Below are 22850 nucleotides of genomic sequence, written 5' to 3' on the forward strand. Positions count from 1 at the left end.
TCCTTTGTGGACATAATATTCAACTAATTTTGAAATTGCAACTAACTCTAAAAGAAGATTTTGATATTTAGTTTTTAATAAAATAGCCTATAGCTTCAAAAATTAAGCACACTATATTTATTTATTATTCGTGAATTTTGCTATTAATTCTGGATTCAAATTTTCATTGGTTTCAGGTTACATTTCTGTGTAGTAATATCACCAGGCTTATGCTGACCACAAATGCTACTTTTCAATAAGAAGCTTCTCCTGACCCCAAGCAAGGTATGTTCTTACTCTGCCTTGGAATCCTTTGTTTTCCTTTAGTTATACTAGCACATTTGGCTGCAGACAGGAAGAGGTTATGTTCTTGTCTTCCCTATTATGTATTTCTTCCTTATTCATCATTTTTTTCCACCCACAAACTAAAAGTATTCTTTGCACAAAGAACAACGACAACAATAATAATAACAAATGATGAATTGAATTGTATTTCTTAAAAGGAAGCTTGTTTTCCTGTTTTTATAAAGTTTTAAGATCCCAAATAGTTGCCAAAATTTGAGAACTTCTCTTTGTTGCTCATCGTATCATTTCATCATTGTTTACTTTATTTCTTAGCTGAATGATCCTTTCCTTCATCTTCAAATAGCTTCTCTGTTTCATAGCACATGGAATATGTATTAAGCTGTCTACTTTTGTTTGTGTTTGACATGGCACACTGATTTGATTTTCCAGTTCATATAGCTAATATAGAAATTATCCCATCCAGGCTCATCCAATATATGTGTGGTCTATTTTGATGTTGCTTTGGAAATAAACAATGCATTTACCCTATTTCTAGTGAGAGTTTCAAGAAAAAAAAGTAGATAATATGCAGATTTTAAAATAGTTAGCTTGTGTTTTCAGAATTTATGATGATGTTTTTTTCTTTATAAGACATTTTAAAAATCAGCCTTTGGTGGGAAAGATTACAAATTATGTGGGTTGAGACAAAGAGAGTATATATCAGATGGAGTTTGTGTGAGCACACCAGTGACTACATTTCCTCAAAGGGTGATTCATTTTTTCCTAAGACAATTTATTTTCCTTCTCTGCAATTAAAATTTTCTTTTCATGAGAACAATGGAAATATGTACCAGGAAAAAATTAAAACTACTAGCAATATAAGTACTGTTTGGGGATTAGACTTGGAATTTAAACCTTTATAATATAATTCCATCTTAATTGAGTAAAATCTATGAGCACTTGCATGCCCTTCTCATAGGAAAGAGCTTTCTCTTTAAATTGAGGAATTAAGGTGATATTTTGTCTGTTTTTCCTATGAGGGAAGAAATGGGTCATAAATAAAAATGAGATTGAAAAATTACATACAAGATATTAACTTCTTTAATGATGCTTGTCAGAACAAAAGAATATACAGTCTCATCAGTAATATTACAAAATGGTCTAAAACAATATGCCTAAAAGAACTGTTGCTGTGCTCACACCTTCTGCAGCAGAAGGCTAACATTCTTACTTCATTCTCCAGTTAAATGGTGGCTTTCCTAAAGGCTGCTCACACAATAGTTTCTAAACTATTGTCACTACGCAAAATCTGGCCTCTTTGGGTCCTAATGCCTGGAGACTGCTGCCTATAAATCAACTTAGATGTAAATCTGCCTGCTGTCATTGCTGATGATGCCTATCATGAGAACAACAATGTCCCAGCCAACGTTGCATTGCCCATACTTGCTTTCAAAACCATAGACCTTTTGGAATCTAGACAGGGAAGGAAGAATGACCTCACTTGTTGCCTAGTCTGTAAAGCAGTTATCGATTTATGCCCAGATGTTCATAAAATCTCCAGAGTACAGTTGTATCTTTTCCTGTCTTTCAACCCTCTTGCGGAACTTCAAAGTCTCTTGTGGAAACATTTGTTTCAGTTTTTGTGTTTGTCAATATTTACTTGTCCCTTTTGTGCATGGGAGTGTGCAGGCAGGTGCTTCACTGTGGTGGTGGTAGATTATGCTTCAACTTGTCTGTCTATTCATGACCTTCACTGTGTGACTTTACACTTACTGACTATATGGTCAATAGAAATTTATTCATTTGTATCAATCAGCTATTTCTGCATAATAAACACCAACAAAATATCTTAGCAGCATGGAACAATTAACATATATTTTTATAGAGGTGTTATTCACTGAGGGTCCGATGAGTGTTTAAATCGGCTCGACTTGGTGGCTCTGCTTCTTGTTGCAGATTTATGAGGTAACTGAGGAAAGGGCTCTGTTTCTTATTTCTATTACCCTTTTTGGACCACTGAACTCACCTAAGTATATATTTCTCATGACAATGGTAAGAATACAAGAGTCAGGCAAAGATGTGCAAGACTTCTACCCAATTCCATTGCCAAAGTAAATCATATGGCCAGGCCCATAGTCTAAGGAAGGAAATACGTGCTTTGCCAACTGGATTCCATCTTTTGCAAAACAGCTCATCAAATTTTCCCCCAGCTTTCTACTGGACTTTATGTTTCCTTTTCTGCCTGAATTTTAGGAAAATTTATATTTTTGCTCAGAGTCCATTCTTACGCTTTCACTAACATTTAACTCTCAGACAATAATTTTTTGTTTCCATCTAAACCAAAGCTATCTTTTATTTGAATTAAGGTTCTTTTACCCATCCCCCAAAACAAAATAGTCATAGTTGTCCTCTTTACTAGTTTTCTATGTCCAAATTATATCATTCTCCTCATTTTTTTTTCATATTGCTGGATTTATTCTGCTGTGAAATGAGGAATTCCTTGGTCAAATCAGTGATGTTTGGATTATAGTGATGGTCCATAAGTCATTCTGTTAGTCCACTAATGATGAATTTAGCAGATTCGAATCCATAAGGAAGACAAATACATATCCAGTACCAGTGTGAATACTGGTAAATACAAGTTACTGCCCTCTACTCTATGGAAATAAGTCCATGTAAGCAACCTATCCCCAGGTTGTTAGCTGATTCCCATGGTGACTAAAGCCATATCAGGTGTTCACATTGACCTCTTTATTAATCTTGTTGGGGATTCAGTAGTGACAACATCTAGATCAGTCTGATGAGAAGATATCCATTATTTTGAGCTGTTCATCAACTCCATTCCAACTACTATTACTAATTTGTATATGGACCCATTAAATAACTATTGTAGCTGAAGATTAAAAAAAAGACTGATAACCATAGGACAAGTCATATTTTCCACCATATTTTTTATGCAGTTCAATAGGTGTTCACATTGGACTTTCAATTCTGTACCCATTCACCCATTCTGAGAGCTCCATTAACATAGATGAATCATTATCTTCAAATTCCATATCCACTCTGAAAGATCCATCTCCACATATCTTGACTAGTCTTCCCATTTTGTTCTTTCCACATACCAGACCAACCTGACAACCCACTAGCATTGCCTATGAATTGGTATATAATTCCAAATTATGTTATCTATTTTTCTATTAAGAATGGGAATCTACATGTATTGCCTGAAATATGCCCACTGCAATGATTTTCCTCTACCACCCTGTTTTAAGTTACCCCTGAATGGGCTGTAATGCAGCAGTATTTCCCTAGTTCCCATGCTACCATATGATGCAGACCCACTATAGAGCAAGTTTGATATTTTCTTCCTTTCTCCCCTGATTGTAGGTAACTTCACATGAAGTCATAAGAGGGGCTGGGGAAGGGTCTGCAATACAATCTTGGAGAAGATATAGTGAAAATCTGATGTATCTGCTCAGACAACATACTTGTATCTTCTGACCTGTTGAAACATGATATTTCACGGGTCATTCCACTTAATCATGCTGATGCTGCATTCACTTATTCCCATGGCTTATTGGATTAGCTAACATGGTTTCCTATAGTAGTCATTTTCTTTTCTTTAGTCAGGCTTTCAGACTCTACCAGGGTTAGGTATCAATCAAATAACTGCTTCTCCAAAGAGAATAGTTATCCACACAGGAAAAAATAGCTTTTCCCCAAAACTTTTGGGGAGGAACCGATTCTTCTATTTGGGCCAATTAGAGATGCAGTTTAAACATCTTTATTTGTTACAGATACTTTGATTAGCATTGGTTCTACTGACTTACAAGACTTAAGTCGAAAAACTAATTGCATCACAACTTGAGTCTGCTGCAGAGCAGTCTCATGCTCTGGGTTTCACTCCCGGCTAGTTGATATATGTGTTAAGTTACATGTAAAAACACCACACCCAAATGTGGTTTATGTTACTTTCTAAATCTAAACAGTGGGGAGCTCCTGGGTTGCTCAGTCAGATAAGCATCCCACTCCTGATTTCAGCTCAGGTCATGATCTCCCAGTTCTTGAGTTCAAGCCCTGCATTGGGCTCTGTGCTGACAGCTCAGAGCCCGTTTGGGATTTTCTCTCTGTCTGTCCCTCTGCCCTTCTCCCACTCTCTCTCTCTCAAAATAAATAAATAAACATTAAAAAAGAAGTAAAACTGTTAAAAAATAAATCTAAAAAGGTCCATTATATGTTGAATTTTTCAACAATTGGTAGATATTAACAGGTACAGTATCCTGCCTTTTTCCTAGAATAGATATCCATACGTATCACAGACCACTGAATCTCTAGAAATTTTACTGATAAATTTAATTTATTATTTTTCAGGGAGTTTACTGTCCACCCTCTGACATTCTTGATATAAGGCATCTTAACATCTAGAGTAGCTAGTACTTCCTACTCACAGGTGCAATCATAATGTCATCAGTGTCATGGATCAACATGATGTTCTTTGAGACATTATGTAGTTGATGTCCCTGTGTCCTATACTATGACACAAAACAGAAGAATTAACTTAGCCCTGAAGTAAGACAATAAGGTTGTCCCTGCCAGGTAAAAATCAAATGACTTCAGATATGCCTTGGTAATGGCAAAAAGCTTATTTGCCAGATCAATAGCTCCATACCACATGCCACTGGCTATGTTGATTTGCTCCAGTAAAGACACGCATCTGGAGGAAAGCTGCAATTAGAATCAAACTTTGATTACATTAATAATAACCTACAGTCATAGATCCATCCAACTTTTGCATTGACCAAACTGGCCAATTTAACAAAAATGAGCTATAGATCATCACCTCTACATCTTTCAAGTCATTGATGATTAAAGTAATCTCTATAATTCATTCATAAATGCAGGACTGGATTTGATTTAGTGTTTTGGTAGGGAGGAGTAAATTTAGAAAGGTCCATTTGTATTTCTACCATATTAGCCCTTAGTCCACGAGTCAGGAAGCCAGGTTGTGCATTTTTTCCCATTTGCTGAGTACAGCTATTTCAACTATAAATATAGGAATTGACATGTGGGAACACCACAGGATGTGTTCATTGATTAAGTGGGCCCCATGTAAGAGATTCAGACTAAAGCTCCTTTTATCAATTGCCTAACTTCCATATGGACTACAGAACTATTTTGTTTCCCCAAATTAGCATTAATTCAGAGCCAGTATCCCTAAAGTCTGTTACTCTTTTCCAAGTTCACAGTCATCATATGTAAATAGCTTCAGAAACCTTTGGCAACATCTTGGAGAAATATTTATAGTATATATTTGTTTTCTCTTGTTGATGTAACAAATTACCACAAATTTAGGGGCTTAAAATAACACAAATATATTATCTTACATTTCTGTAGGTGAGAGGTCTGATATAGGTCTCACTAGGCTGAAAATAAGGTAGAACTATGTTCCTTTCTAGCAGCTTTAGGGGAAAATCTCTCCTTGCCTTTTCCAGCTATAGAGGCTATCCTCATTCTTTGTTTCCTGGCTCTCTGCCTTTGTCTTCAAAGCCAGCAGCATTGCGTCTCTCTGGCCATTCTTGCTAGCCACGTCTCCCTCTGCCTCCCTCCTCTGCCTCCTTCTTCCACTTTAAGGACTCTTGTAACTACATTGAATTTGTCTGGATAAAGCAGAAAAAATGTCCATTTTGAGGTTAGCTGATTAATAGTCTTAACTCCACTTTGTCGTATAATCTAACAGGCTTCATGGATTAGGACAAGGACATCTTTGGGGGATCATTATTCTGCCTACCACAATACTATGGCCTTATTGCAGAGTACTTTCCCAAGAAGATCAGACTCCTCTTCTATACAGGACTGCTAACTGGTAAGAAAACCAGGACTTTCTATGTTGATAGTTCAAATAAAGTATCTTTTCACTGTGTCTAGGGACTTTTTGGTTATATGGATGAAGTAATACTTTAGTAGACTGTGTTATCCCTTGGCTCACCATAAACAACAAACCACTCTGATTGATTTCATTATGTCAAAACACTCTAGTTTCCGCTCTATCCATGATGCCTATTATTACAATGTTGGTGCCTGCATTGACTCTGATGGTTAGTCACTATTTGCTGGACTCCTTTGCTACAGAATTCCATCATCTCTATTAAATTCAGGAACCAATTTCAATGGCAGTATCTGTCATCATAATTCCTAGCCTATCAAGGACAGCCATCATGGAGATATCATGGATGCTATTTCTCTTATTATTTAATTTCTTAATGCCTTGAGAATTGAGTGTTTCCTGGGTCCTCTGATGGATGAAAGGGAAGTCTATTGATACCAAATAACTTCAGTCCACAATTCCCATCCCTATAAGCCTTGATTCCTACCGATTATGCCAGGGAAATTCTGTCATAAAAATTTCACTGAATGAAAGCCACCGTTAAAATCAGGATTCTGGCAACCAAACTAATAATCTACTGAAGTCACTTCAAGCTGATCACAGTAACACACTAAGTCAAGAATCTTCATAAAAGGCACCCATATTAATAAATTTATTCTTCCTCTGTGATGTAACATTCTTAGAATCTCATCCTAGACTTGTTCCTTAGGTTACAGCTGAAATGAATTAGCAAAATATTGCCAAACTTTAGTTCATAGATCTCTTCATAGAGAAGATTCTGCACTTGTCCTGCTGGAGCATATTGATATTTAACTACTTATAGGTTTGAGATTAATGGATGGTGTTCGGGTGGATTATGAAGAGAATAGGATGCTCTTTGTGAAGCAATCCTGTCAGATGAAACCATCACAGGGGTTTTAATGGAAGGGCTAATCTATTTAGATAGGAAAAGAGAGCTTACCTCTGCTGGTAAAAGGAGCTCAAGAATATCAGACTCTACATAAGACACTCCAATCACATTTTACACACTCCAAATAATATCCTAAATTAAATTAAGAAAAAATAGAACTTTTTTGAGGCTGTGTTTTCAGCTTGAGTTTTGAGATTTAATCTTTGAATCTAATTCTAAACTATGTATTCTCCGAAGCTACTAAAACAGGGAACTGAAAACTGAAAACTGAAAACTGAAAACTGTACCCCATGGCCCAGGCAGAGAAAGGCTTAGATGTTTTTAAAGAGTTAAAAAAAATAAAAAGGATACAGACTGTATGCAGCCCCACAGATCCTGAAACATTTACTATCTAAACATTTACTATCTATTACAGAAAAAAATTGCTGAACCCCAACCGAGAAAAAAAATTATCTTAAGGTTATAGAGAATTCAAAATGAATTAAAGACTTAAACATAGGACCTGAAGCTATAAAACTAGAAGAAAACATAACAAAAATTCTGTATACTGGAAAGTATTTTTCACCTCTTGAATTACTTCATTTACATCTTTGATAACCATTGCTATTGCAGTTGATCTTTTTTAAATCATTCTATTTAAACTCTCAATTCTCTGTTCTCTAAATTATTACATCCCTCATTAATTACATATTTTTTGCTTATTGTGTAAAAAGCCATACAAAATGTGAATTTCTCCTTTGCATTGCTCATTATATTTGTTATATTTAAACAAGCCTTCAGATGAAGTTTGAAAATCGGTATATCATTTTTTTCACAATCTTCTTTTTCCTCCTTTTCTAATTCATCTCATATTCTTGCCTTTTTATTTAATCTTATTTTTTCTTTATAAAACTTGATTTCTGTTTTGTATAAGCTATGTCATACTTTTTCCCATTGAGCATGCAAAGTAATTTTCTTAACTATTAATTTGTGTTCTGTATTGAAGTACTTTAAAGATGTTATATTTCCCCGAGTCTTCCAAAAATGTTGTCTTTTATTCTAAAGAATTTTTTATACCTATTACACTGGGTTTTTAATATTTATAAATTCTTGATCTAAGGAAATATGACCAAATGTCTTGCCAGTGATTTGAGTATATGTATAATCCTTGTTCAAATTCTTCGTCAACCTCAGTGCTGGTGGAATTCTCTTATCATTTTATAATTGCTGGATACATTGCTGTAGACAGTTTATACCTCCATCCTCAGTATCTGACAGGGTTTATTTAATACAATGCTGCTGTAATAACTTAATCTTCTGGTATCAAACTGAAAATCTTAGCATATCAAGTAATTAAGAACTTTTATATACAAGTATATATTTATATCAGGATACTAATGTCTCTTCTCACATCCATGGCATGTTTCATGTGAGAAAAACATCCTTAGTAACATCAGCAGTAGTGTTTAGCTCTTTAATTATGTGTAAGTGGTAAATTGAGAGAAACCTAACATACTTGTTTAAAACTATTATACAACAAACCGGTTTTTTATTAATAAAAAATATATACATACCCACACATGTACACTATAAACTATTTCAATAGTATAGAAAAAATGCTCACAAAAGATAGTTATCCATTTTTATTTCCAGAACTTTCCTTCAATCCTGTTTACACATCATCCTGTTCAACTATAGTATGAGAGAGGATATAAAAAATATGTAGCAACAATAAAAATATTATTTAACTTACAGAGAACCATCCAACTTTATTCCACAAATTTACAATTTTATTTCTTAATTTTACCCTCATTTTAGTCATGAGTTCCTTGGAGAAGGTTATAAACTAAAGACGTCTCCAGCACCATCTGGTGTAGATTATTGCAGATGTTGCTTGTAGAGAGACAAAGGTCTGCGGTACTGATCCTCTGTAGATCATCTAATCCTGTACTACAGAATCCAAAGAGTATCTGTGTTCTGTATAAAACACAAGAATGCTGAAAGCCTGCCAGAGCAGAACAAAGCTTTAATCAATTCACTGTTTCTTGTTGAGGATGGTTTTGCTTCAGTGGGCAGAAATCCGATTATCCTTAAAAGGCTAATAGTAAAGTTGTCTATACCCTCTGATAAGGGTTTACTGACTGCATGGCTTTTCCAATTTCAGTTTCCTTACTGAAATATGACCTCCTCCCCTCTTCCACTGAAAGGGAAAAAAAAGGGTTCATTTAACTGGAAATGAGTGTCAGGGCGAAATGAACACGAAATCCAGTATTTATTCATTCTTTCAGCAAAAACTATGATTGCATAAATGTGTCAGACACTGTAATAGGCATTGAAGGATCCAAGGATGTATACATACCACTTTAACCTCAGGATGCTGCCAGTCCAATAGTGAAGGAAAACCAAGATAAGACAGTTCATTAGCACTGTTGCAGGGACATAAACTACATTTCTTTTATTTTCTTACCAGTGAGATGAAAAAAATGAAAGTTCTAGAAAAGTGGCTTAAAATTACAACATGTTTTCCAAGTTTGAAACTATGCATATGTATGTATATATATATATATATATATATATATATATACCCACATACATTCCCCCTCTCCCTGTTTTTTTATCCTCTCTCTCCTTTACTTTACTTTTCCTCTATTCTTATTAAAGTTTCAAAAATAGAAGAAACACTGATTAATTATATTTTATACACCTTGATAAGGCAACCCTTTCACATAATATAAGGCACTGATATAATTATCCAAAACACTTTGAGGTTCTATCATACTTCATAAAGTAAAGAGGAATTACACTTTAAAATGTAGTGACTTTTTTATTAGGGATCAAATCTTGCCAGAGGACAATAAAATATTGGAAACATCAAACAGAAAAAGAGAAAATTGTATTTAATCTAAATCATACTGGTAAAATACAAGAAATTAGGAAATGTGGGGTGTTTCATATTTCTTTTCCCTAATCTTTCATGCCTGTTTTAAACTGAATTTCCAGTATTCTTCAAAGCATGATGAATTTCTTCAAGAATTATTTTGAAATCATCGAACAGAAAGATGTGTTTTACCCAGTGAACCATGAAATGAGTCTTGGAAGTATAAACTTCCTCTGAACACTTTGGACTTCCACTAGAACCTTTACAGAATCACATCTGTTTTAGTTCAATAAATTTATCTCACTTATGAAAAGTCACCATTAGAGAGAAGGTTTTGATTATACAGGCACTAGTCTTAAAGATTCACCTTTATTGATAAGCATTCATTATATAAGGCTTTTTTTAAAATAAGAATTTAAATTTAGATAATTCATATGCTTTTGAGTTTGAACTTACCAACTGCAGTGTCTCCTCTCAAGCATATTAGTGAATGGGTTTACAATGTACTTAAACACAAAATACTTCTAATTAAAAATATATGTGGGGCGCCTGGGTGGCTCAGTCGGTTGGGTGTCCGACTTCGGCTCAGGTCATGATCTTGTGGTCCCAGAGTTCGAGCCCCACCTCGGGCTCTGTGCTGACAGCTCAGAGCCTGGAGCCTGTTTCAGATTCTGTGTCTCCCTCTCTCTCTGACCTTCCCCCATTCATGCTCTGTCTCTCTCTGTCTCAAAAATGAATAAACGTTAAAAAAAAATTAAAAAAAAATATATATATATGTAGCAAGACCTTCCAATAATGACTATGTGAAGAAGCCAGTGATTCCAACCATAGATAACAATTTCACATTTTAAAAGCTAGAACAAAATATTTTAAAACTGTGTGTAGGCATTTGAAAAAGAAAGAGTCAGTCAGAAACTTGTAGTTTTTACTCCTGAGCAACTGCTACATTGGATAAGAATGACAAATGTATGGCTCTCTTGTTTGAGGGGCTCTGTGACCCTTTTTCCCCCCAGTTCAGGAAATGGCAGTATGCAGTATCTCTGGCTCAAGGTGCACGTGACAGTCCTGAACAGCAGATAAGCTGCCTAACATTGCAAACACACGGAGGCCCGAGGGCATCTGCTGCACAAGTGGACAGAAATTAGAGAGTACCTAACTTAAACAGAGAGAATTGCTCCTGGTGAGATTTGCGTGTTTGCTGTTCTTTTAGCATGTTGCCAAACCCATGTACGGTTTGGGAGGCTTATGAGCAGAACTGAGGCTCATGGTAAGATTGGGAGCAAACTCTGGAGGCAAAGAAACGTCTGAGACAGTAAGTTGCAACATCTGAATATAAATTCTGCCTGGTCTTTGAATCAATACTAAGCTACACAGATTCAGGGGAGACTCTCAGGAGCCCAAGCTGAGAAAGGAACATCTGGCAGAAGGAAAAACTGAGCAAGATTATCAACAGTTGCCCACCATGCCAGAGAAAGATTTCTCAGTTTGAGTCTTGGCAAGTTAAACAGCTCCTGTAACAAAATACAGGCAACAATTTTCACCAGGAAAAAAAACAACAACAACAACAACAACCGGGTTCCAACATCTTCAAAACACAATGACCGATGGAACATGAATATGGGAATCACACTCAAGAAAGAAAGCAGTCATTAGAAATTGACTCCAAATGGACCCAATTGTGGGGTATAGCAGATAAAGGCTTTAGAGCAACTATTTCAAATTTGTTCAAAGTGCTAAAATATGCTACAAATTAAGATTTAAAGACTAATTTGATACTAATGACAAAAAATTAAGAAACCACAACAGGGAACTGGAAATTATACAAATGAAATAAATGTTTTCCAATGTAAACAACAGAGAGAAGAAAAGATGTAAAAAAAAAAAAAAAAGATGAATAATGCTGCAGAGACCTGTGGGGCCATATTCAATCAATGGACACTATACTTCGTGGAGTCCCAGAAGGAAAGGAGGAAAGTAAGGAGGAGGCAGGCCATTTTTTTTTTAAAGAAACAATGGCTAAAAAACTTCCCAGATTCAATGACAAACATTAATATAAAAACAAAACAATATAAATGCAAAGAAAATTTCACATAGCCACATTGTATAAAAGCCAAGCATAAGAAGAAAATATTGAAAGCAACAAGAAAAAATGACATAATATATATAGCAAACAATAACAATTAATTACTGACTTCTCTTCAGAAATAATGAAGGTCAGAAGACATCGAAATGGTATTCAAAGTACTGAAAAGAAACTGTTAATACGTCTATAACTTACCAAACTAATCTTCAAATCTGAATGCCAAATAAATATTGAAACCAGAGAGAATTTATTGCTTGCAGAATTTCACTTCATGAAATACTACAAGAAATCATGCTGAAGGGAAATGGCACCCATGACTAAAATGGATTATGCAAGAAAAAAATGAAGATCATCAGAATTGAGATATTGGTAAATGTAATACATACATATGTAATACATACATACATACATACATACATATATGCTTATACTCACACATGTACATGCATATATGTACAATTTTTCTCTAAATTTCTCATATCACTGATTAAAACAAAAAGTCTCACACTTTAGGTAAGAAGCATTACTAGAGACCCAGTGAGATGTGATAGTGATAAGATTAATGCAGCAAAAAATATTTAACAATTATAAATGTACACTCGGTTATAAACAAAGCTCCAAAATACATGAAGCAAAATTAACAGACTGAAAGAAGAAATAGCGTGCCAGTCATAGTTGAAGATTATAATACTCCTTTGTCACTGACAGAAAGAATAGACAAAATAAATCAGTAAGTATACATATAAAACTTGAGCAAGTCTATAAACTAAATTACCCTAATACATATAAAACAGTCCACCAACTAGAGCAGAATATACATTCTTTTCAAATATACATAGAGCTTACATAATTCTCTGTTAGAGGTCACATGTGCTATAAAACATGTCTCAGTAAGTATAAAAGAATTCAAACCACATAGATTGGGCAACAACAAAATTAAATTAGAAACTAATAACAAAATTATACCCAGTAAATAAAAACAATTTGGAATTCAAATGACACACATTTAAATAATCCATGGGTCTAAGGCAAATTGGAAAAGATATTAGAAAACCTTTTGAACTGAAAATGAAAACACAGCATGGAAACATTTTGAGAAGCAAGAAGTAAAATTAATGTGTGTAAATATGAGAAAATAAGAAAGATCTAAAGATCAATGATCTAAGCTTCCACCTCTAGCTAGAGAAACAAAATAACTTAAATTCCAAGGAGGCAAAGGAATAAAACAATGAGAAAAGTAGAAATCAGTAAAATAAACAGCCAAACTAAAGAGAAAATTCAGTGAAATCAAAAGATGATTCTTTGAAAAGATCAATAAAATTGGAAAAAATCTCTTAGCTGGTCAAGAAATAAAGAAAAAAAGGCACAAAAAATAACATTACTAATATTAGTAATAAAATTGCTAACTAAAATTAGTAATAAGGGACATCAGTACAAATCTCATAGCCAGCAAAAAGATGCTAAATATTATGTACAAATTTATGCCAGTCCATTTAACAACTTAGATAAAATAGAATCCTTAAAATTCCTTAAAAGCATTAAGTTACTAAAAGTGACTTACAAAGAAAGAGAAAACATAAACATTCCTATATTTATTAAAGAAATTGAATTTATTTTATTTTTTTTAAATATGAAATTTATTGTCAAATTGGTTTCCATACAACACCCAGTGCTCATCCCAAAAGGTGCCCTCCTCAGTGCCCATCACCCACTTACCCTCCCTCCCACCCCCCATCAACCTTCAGTTTATTCTCAGTTTTTAAGAGTCTCTTATGGTTTGCCTCCTTCCCTCTCTGTAACTTTTTTTTCCCCCTTCCATTCCCCCATGGGCTTCTGTTAAGTTTCTCAGGATCCACATAAGAGTGAAAGTATATGGTATCTGTCTTTCTCTGTATGACTTATTTCACGTAGCATAACACTGTCCAGTTCCATCCACGTTGCTACAAAAGGCCATATTTCATTCTTTCTCATTGCCAAGTAGTATTCCATTGTATATATAAACCACAATTTCTTTATCCATTCATCAGTTGATGGACATTTAGGCTCTTCCCATAATTTAGCTATTGTTGATAGTGCTGCTATATAAAGAATTTGAATTTACAATTAAAATCCATTCATAAACAGAACTTCAGACCCAGATGTCATACATGGTGAACTTTTTTCCTGCCTTCAATGAATAAATAATTATAAACCAACTCTCAGATAATAGAGGAAGAAATATTTTCCTACTTACTCAATGAGGATAGTATTATCCTGATACAAAATCAGAGAACTATCTCAAGTAAAGATTACTAAACACAAATATATCCTATGAATATAGGTTCAGGTATCTTAACAAAATATTAGAAAATCATATCCATCAACATAAAAGAATGATTAGTAGGCAGCTAAAAATACTATTATCTTTTTTTAAAGTAAATCAACACATTCTTTTCAATTGTCTTTTCTCATACACTTTACTTTTTTTTTTTTTTTTCCACACTCTGCTGTAGCTCTGTAAAGGCTCTGCATTATGCCCCTAACAGCAACCTTTCACTACACCTTCCTTCCTATCCATCTTACTTACATGCTGCTGGTGACTTTATCTTCCTTTTAAAGAATGTGCAGCATATCACTCTTCTCTTCAAAAACTCTAACTCCCCATTGTCTCCCTTAAAAAATCTGCACTTCTTAGTCTTTCAATAATTTGGTGTTAGTATTTATTGACTTGATAATCCCCGATTCCATAATTGCACTTTTTTCTCACTAAACTTTGAGACTGTTTCCTTTATCCAATAATACTCTTCCTGATTTTAAGCTGTTATGTTTTATGTACCAAGATTGAGGTAAGCAATGTCTGTCTGGCTCAGTTGGTAGAGCATGTGATTCTTGATCCCAGGTTCATAAGTTAAAGCCCTACACTGGGGGTAAAGTTTACATTAAAAAAAAGATTGTGGGGAGCCTGGATGGCTCAGTCGGTTAAACATCTAACTTTTGGTTTCAGCTCAGGTCATGATCTCATGGTTCGTGTGTTCCAGCCTCCATCGGACTCTGAGCTGATAGTGCACCTATCAGCTGGATAGGTACCTGTTTGGGATTCTTTCTCCTTCTATCTCTGCCCCTCCCCTGCTCATGCTCTATCTTTCTCTCTCAAAAATAAATAAATAAATTGGGGTGCCTGGGTGGCTCAGTTGGTTAAGCGTCCAACTTCAGCTCAGGTCATGATCTCATGGTTCATGGGTTTGAGCCTCACATCAGGCTCTTTGCTGACAGCTTGGAGCCTGGAGCCTGCTTCAGATTCTGTGTCTATCTCTCTCTGCTCCTTACCCACTCGTGCTCTGTCTCTCTCTCTGTCTCTCTCAAAAACAAATAAATATTTAAATAAGTAAATAAATAAATAAATAAATATTTTTTAAAAATCTCTGAAAAAGATCGAGTTAAAATTCAGCCACTTCAGTGACTTCTCTTTCATGATTCTCAGATCATAATGAACACTTTCCTTTAAAATTCTATAGGTCTTATCCTTTAAACCTTTGAGAGGAGCAAAGTAAGGAGCAAAGCATAGGAGTTTGAGTCATAGATTAATTTTCTGAGTTTTTTAGAAGACCTACCTATGAAATCATAGGGAAATCATTTGATGTTTTTGAGGATCAAATATTAGAATGTATGTAGTAATCCACAGAACAATGTGTAATTATTAATTATAATTATTACTCATAGATGGCTTTTTAAAAACTCTCATGTACTACAGTTTTTTGATACTGAAATTCTACCATTGAATCAGGATATCTCTTATTATTATACTTATTATTCACTTATTATTATACTTATACTCCATCACTTATTATTATACTGCAGCTAGAATGCAAACAACAGCATTCAACAAACATGCAGTCAATTAACTCTTTGAAAACCATTCATAGAAAAAATGTTTGCTATAAATACAGTGTTTATATAGACACACATATACATGTATACATATAAGAAACATGGATATATATTATATACACAAGTTAGAAATGGAAGAAGCAATAATACTTTTCATTATAAAATTAATGTGCAACATGTAGATGAAAAAATAATTTTTTTCAGTCCACCTTAGACTAGTAAATTCCACTGATGCTAATTATAACATTTTCCAGAATGTGACTATTAGGATTTCTTTGGTGACCTCTATAAACCTTTTAAACAATTGTTGAATAATATTTGGCTTCTTTTAAAAATGTTAACTTCCCTGGGCTCCTGGTTGTCTCAGTCAGTGGAGCATTCAACTCTCGATTTCATCTCAGGTCATGATCCCAGGGTTATGGGATTGAGCCCAGCCTCGGGCTCCTTACTGAGCTTGGAGCATGCTTAAGATCCTGTCTGTCTCCCTTTGCCCCTTTCCCCAGCTCATGCACTCACTCTCACTCTCTCTCTCTCTCTCTCTCTCTCAAATAAATAAATGAATTAATTAAATTAAAATGTTAACTTCAAAATTTCAATTATGTTTTTCATCTGGTGCTAAGTTAAGGATAAATCATAGGTGTTGCCACATGACTTCTACTATATTTCAACTTCTTCCATTTTGTCCTTAGTGTAGCATGGCCATAGAATCAAATTCCCTTCTGCATGTGATAACCATGTTTGTCATCACTGATTAAAAAATGCAACTCACATGCAAGTCAATTTAATAACAACAGCGACAGCATAATAAGAATAAAAATAATTCTCCTTTAGTAATGTGGTAGGTACTATTGCATACATCTTACAAGTGTGATTTATTTTAATCCTCACATAAAATTTATGAAATAATTATTGTTTCCATCTGTAAGTGAGGAAGTTATGGTACAGAGAGCTTAAATTACTTCCCAAGGTCACACATCTAGTATATGGAGGACCCAATTCTTGAGGCCAGGCAGTTTGAATCTAGACCCCAAAGTCTGATTAAAATCTTGAGGAAAACCAACTCCTTTTGTAAGGTTTAATATATCACATATGTGTGGCAGATATTAAACCAAAGAATCTTTTTTGGCCAGTGATGTGATAAAGAAGAAGTGGTAATTCAGAAATAATCAGTATGATTAGGAGGGTAATTTGCTTGTGGTAGGCTGAAAAATTATCCCCAAAGGTATCCAGGTACTAATTCCTAGAATCTGGTAATGTTTATTTTTTTTTTTAATTTTTTTTTTTAACATTTATTTATTTTTGAGACAGAGAGAGACAGAGCATGAACGGGGGAGGGGCAGAGAGAGAGGGAGACACAGAATCTGAAACAGGCTCCAGGCTCTGAGCTGTCAGCACAGAGCCCGACGCGGGGCTCGAACTCACGGACCGCGAGATCGTGACCTGAGCCGAAGTCGGACGCTTAACCGACTGAGCCACCCAAGCGCCCCTAGAATCTGGTAATGTTTAAAGTGATGTTGGATGTGATTTAGTTAAGGATCTTGAGATGGGAGATTATTCTAGATCATCTGAGTGATCTCAGATCTATTCTAGATTCTCTAAAAGGGATCTCAGTGATCCCTTTTAGAAAGCTACCAACAGTACATGTATAAAAGAGAAGCAGAGCAAGATTCCACACTGAAGAGGAGAGGGTCCTGTGACCATAGAGACAGAAATTGGAGTGACACAGCCACAAATAAAGAATGCAGATTTTTTATCACACTGCCGGATTGGAAGGGCAAGGAATGGACTCTCAGCTAGAGCTTCCAGAGAAATGCAGCCCCGCTGACATCTTAGCTTCAGCCTCGTGAATCTGACTTTGGGTTTCTGACCTCCTTAACAGAATAAATGATGTAATCCAATGAATTTATGGTAATTTATAGCAGACACAGGAAACTAATACAATACCAAATGAAACTTCAGACAATTAGTGTGCAGTCTCTATTCCCCCTCAGTTGCTACACAAGGTATGAAATAGTATGAGCTATATTCCTCTTTCTTCAGTGTTGAAAATTAAAGAAAGATATATTCCCCAGGATACAGGGGAGAATGATATGAACTAATTTATATTCAGCTTGTATTTTGTGCCTGGGTCTGTGCTAAACACTGCATAGTTTGTCTTCTTTAACCCACCCACCAACTCTATGGGGATTATTTCCATTGTAAATGATACAAACAAAGCATTCAGAGAGATGAAACAAATTGCTTAGAAATTGCTTAGGTTTACCCAGCTGAGCCTGGAACTCACTTCTGTCTTTAGACCATGTTTAGTTTAATCATTACATTAAAATGACTTTTAATCAGATGCATTGTTTCCTCACAACCCATCCATGGGAAAAAATTGTTCTAGGAAAAATCTGGGTATAATCAGAAAAACAGTGATGAAATGTTGTTTAAAAGCCCCTGACCACTTGCCTTGTTTGTACTTTGACATTTAAATAAAAGATTTCTAATGAGAGATATGGGAAAAGAGAAAATGGAATATTCTTACTTACTATCCCTTCCCACCTAGCTAAACACTCAAAGGAAGATACAGAAATGAGTCTCTGAAATTACTCACCCAATAAGTCCCATAAAAGATAATGCTTTCAGAAATTTAGATAGATAAAACTACAGATGATAATTGGTAGCGATAAAAAGCTAACTTGCTAGCTAGATTCCTTAATTACATAAGTAGGTATGACTCCTTATTTACATTCCACATTTTTTTTGACTTCCAATAAAAACATACTTCTCTTTCCTTGTGGAGATGAATTCAATACATTGGGGATAGTCGGTCCAACATTCTTTAGTCTATGTTCAAAAGTATACTTTTAAACTCTGCTGATGTCCTCTTTTTTCCACAGGATTTGACCTAGCATAATGACACCACACATAAAATGGTTGTGAAATACGAGCAAGAATGATATATTAAACCATGGGTTTTTAGATATTCTAAATTGCAAGGAAAATAAAAATGTTATGCTCTCTTCAGAAAGGAGCACTAGAAGGAGGGTTCTGCTTTATTTAATCTATGTGGGTTAGACTATAGATTACAAGCATTTGCAGTATCCTAGAATGTTCTAATAAATTGGTAGAAAACAAACCAATTTTTAAATACATCTTAATATATACATATGTTATATCCTTATAAATTAAAAGTATTGCTTCTGAGTAAAAAAAATAACTCAATTTTGTTTAATAAAAGTAAAAATCTCTCATGCTGGAGGGTAGAAATTCCTGTTATATTTGTGTACCAGTAATGTATTAGAATCACTAAGTGGCATGCTACATTAAAAAAAAAAAAAACTCATGCTGAGAACACTTAATTAGTTAATTAATTAATTAATTTCAGCTTTAATTGACATAAAATTGTAAGAAAAATAAACTGTATATCATGATTCATATATGCATCCCTTGTGAAAGGAGTCTTACCATCTAGTTCATTAACACATCATCACCTCACATATTTTTCTTTTTTGTGTGTAAGAATATTAAGTTCTACTCTGCTAGCAAATTTCAATGATAGAATACAGTGTTATTAACTATAGCCACCGTGCTATATTAGATACTCAAAACTTATTCCCCTTACAACTGAAAGTTTGTGCCCTTTTACCAACCTCTCCTATTCCCACCACTGCTTTACCCCTGACAACTACTTTTCTGCTGTGTTACTACAAGTTTGACTTTTTTTAAAACCATGAGCTCAGTATCAGGAAGATTTCTTTACTATGTTTTATGGTCTCATTATTTGTAACAGTTTTCTTAAACGTGTGTACGTTAAAAGTCTTACCTACTTCTACTTTTAGTTTTCATTTTGACTATTATGTTATATATTCAAAAAAGGATAAAGATTAATGTAAACACCCATTTAAAAATCATCATACAGGGGTGCCTGGGTGGTTACGCGTCAGTTGGTTACGCGTCTGACTCTTGGTTTGGCAAGGTCATGATCTCACAGTCTGTGAGTTTGAGCCCATCAAGCTCTGCACTGACAGTGCGGGCCCTCCTTGGGATTCTCTCTCTCTCTCTCTCTCTCTCTCTCTCTCTCTCTCTCTCTGACTGCCCCTACCTCACTGGTGCTGTCTCTGTCTCTCTTGGAATAAATAAGTAAACTTTAAAAAACAAAATAAATTAAAAAATGCAAATCATCATACAAATGAAATAAAATACTTACACTCCTTTCCCAAGATTATTCTCACTCAATAATATCATACCAGAGGCAACTATTATCAGCATTTACTTGCATAACTGTCATTCACTTTTTATTCTTTCCATATATGCATCTATATGTATAGATATATAGATATATATAGATATTGTCAGCGTACAATGTTGTTTTGTAACTTTTAAAACTTTACATTTTTATTACACATGACTATGTATATGTTTTTCTAATTTGTATTTTCTCTTAATATAATGCCTTTTAGTCTTTCTTTCAGTGTATTAAGATATAATTGACATATAGCATTGTGTAAGTTTAAGGTGTACCACATAACGATTTGACCTATGTATACATGCTACAAAATGATTACCACAGTAAGTTTAGTTAACATCTATCTCCTTTTGTAATTACAACTTTTGTTTTCATGTGGTGAGTACTTCTAAGATCTATCCTGTTAGCAACTTTCTTATGTTTTTATTTTTAAAATGTTTTTTTTTTTTTTTTGAGAGAGAGAGAGAGAGAGAGTACACAAGTGGGGGAGGGGCAGAGAGAAACAGAGAGAGAGAGAGAGAATCCTAGAATCCCAAGCAGGCTCCACACTGTCAGTGCCCAACATGGGGCTCAATCTCACGAACCATGAGATCATAACCTGAGCTGAAATCAAGAGTTGGACGCTTAACCATCAGAGACACCCAGGCGGCCCAGCTTTCAAAAATACAATACGGTACTATTAACTATAGTCACCACACTATACATTACATACCTAAAACTTAATTGTCTTGTAACTGGAAGTTTGTACTTTTGACAATTTTCACCCATTTCCCCCATCTCCACCTCCTGCCTCTAGCTACTGCCAACCCATTCTCTGTGTTTATGAGTTCAGTTTTTTTAGATTTCCCACATGAGATTATACAGTACTTGTCTTTCTGCGTCTAACTTACCTCACTTAGAAATATTTCAAAACTATTTTTTAAATAATCTCAAAAATATACCAAGCTGTTTTTTTAATACCAAACTCTTAAATAGCTCATTTTAAGGGATGAGATTGTAAATAATTTTAATGATCTTATATAGTTTTTTTATGCATCCAATTTTTCTACAATAAGCACCTATGTTTACTTTTTTCTAGAGAGTATAAAGATATTTATTAATTGTTAATAATTAAAATTTAGTCTTAATGGCTACTGGAACATGTAGCTTTGGTTCACCCTTTCTAATTGATGAATAGTAAGCCATTGAATAAGTGTATCACAATTGTTTCTTCTGTTAGGCAAATTCATATGTTTTCAGAGTTTCTATTGCAGTCAATGGTGCTATGAACATCATTGTACATTTTTCCAGAAACCTATGCACAGAACTTTCTCTAAGGTTTATAGTCTGTAATGAAAGGTTATGGTCAATTTTATTAGATAAAATTAAATTGATGTACTTTCCAAAATGGTTGTGTGAATTTATAAGCTCTCCACAATGTAGACAAGTTCTCATTGTTCTATGACCTCATTTACCATGCCATTGTAAGTCTTAACATTTTTTCCAGCTATGGTTGGAGAGGTGCTCTTACTCCTATTGTCTCTGGCTTTTCTTTATTTTTATCATCCTAATGATGCAATATTTGCTGATTTTTGTTTGATTTCTGGTGGTCTATATCTAGTACCCAAGTCACTGAAATGACTGTTTCTCTTACACCCAGGCTTTCATACTGCTCACAAGTGGTGAGGTGGAGGGAAAGGAAAGCATCTGTTTCAGTGTCTACTATGTGCCAATTACTTCCAGTCACTTTACACATATTAGGTCCTTTAATCTTCACACAGCTCCATGAAGTATGTTTTATTATCCAACTCTTACCTACAAAAAACAGGAGCCTTTAGAATTTGTGTACAACATCACAAATTTCACAAGTGAAATGGAGCCAAGATTTATGGCCAGGTATAGCTGTTATTAAAGAGCAGGCTTTCTCCAGGAAAACCAAGTCAGGTTGTTGTGATCTTCCTCTGCTCTGTTTTTACTGGTACCACTTCTATAGTTTTTAATTTGCTACTGAAGTGAATCTTGCAATGTTAGTGCTGAGGCAGATTCATTGTCCTCAGTTTGTTTACCTCCTTGGGGGCAACTGCCATCTCTCTGGGGATGGCATCTCTCACTCTGTAGTATGGTAATGGAAGAGATGATATGAACTGTGGTAGCTTTTGGTAAGTGTCACCAAATTAAGCAACACATTTCTCCTACCTGAGTATATCTCTTTTGCAACTTAGAATTCATGAATGCATATTACTTCTGGGACTGGGACAGACAAGGTAATGTTTAATTATTTTATCTCCATTATGTTTGGACCATACTAGCAACTTGACCCAAATGAAAAGTGTTGAAAGATACACCTTTACTCCCTTTCCATGAATTTGATGAAGTCTCTTCATTCTAATGCTTTGTAAAGTAACTGTAAATAATAAAGCAGTGAAGGTTTGCAGGCTAGTTTGACAATTTTCTATAAGTGACCTTGCAGCTTTGTATATAAGCATGCATATTTAATTTGTATACATTATTTATTTTTTAGGAAGATACCTATTTCATTTTTTTAAAGTAGGCTCCATGCCCAAAGAGGAGCCTGAACTCATGAACCTGAGATCAAGACCTGAGTTGAGATCAAGAGTTGGGTGCTCAGCCGACTGAGCCACCCAGGTGCCCTGATACCTATTATATTTCATATAACCTTATAATACTGGTCATAAAATTTTTAATTATAATGCTTTTTTATTAGCATCAATAATTAAATTTATTAATTAATTATAAATCTATTAAGTTAATTAA

General features: G+C 34.6%; 1 long non-coding RNA gene across 2 annotated transcripts in view; it reads left to right on the plus strand.

Moving 5' to 3' along the window:
* LOC132667318 (uncharacterized) overlaps positions 1–22850 on the plus strand; it is a 493653-nt gene that overhangs the window by 409624 nt on the left and 61179 nt on the right. For both annotated transcript variants that reach the window (XR_009605082.3, XR_009605080.2), the window contains exon 4: positions 177–264. This is a non-coding gene — a long non-coding RNA (uncharacterized LOC132667318). The remainder of the gene's footprint in view (positions 1–176; positions 265–22850) is intronic.

The sequence above is a fragment of the Panthera onca genome, chromosome B2, assembly GCF_046562875.1.
Source record: "Panthera onca isolate mPanOnc1 chromosome B2, mPanOnc1 haplotype 2, whole genome shotgun sequence".
Classification (NCBI taxonomy): domain Eukaryota; kingdom Metazoa; phylum Chordata; class Mammalia; order Carnivora; family Felidae; genus Panthera; species Panthera onca.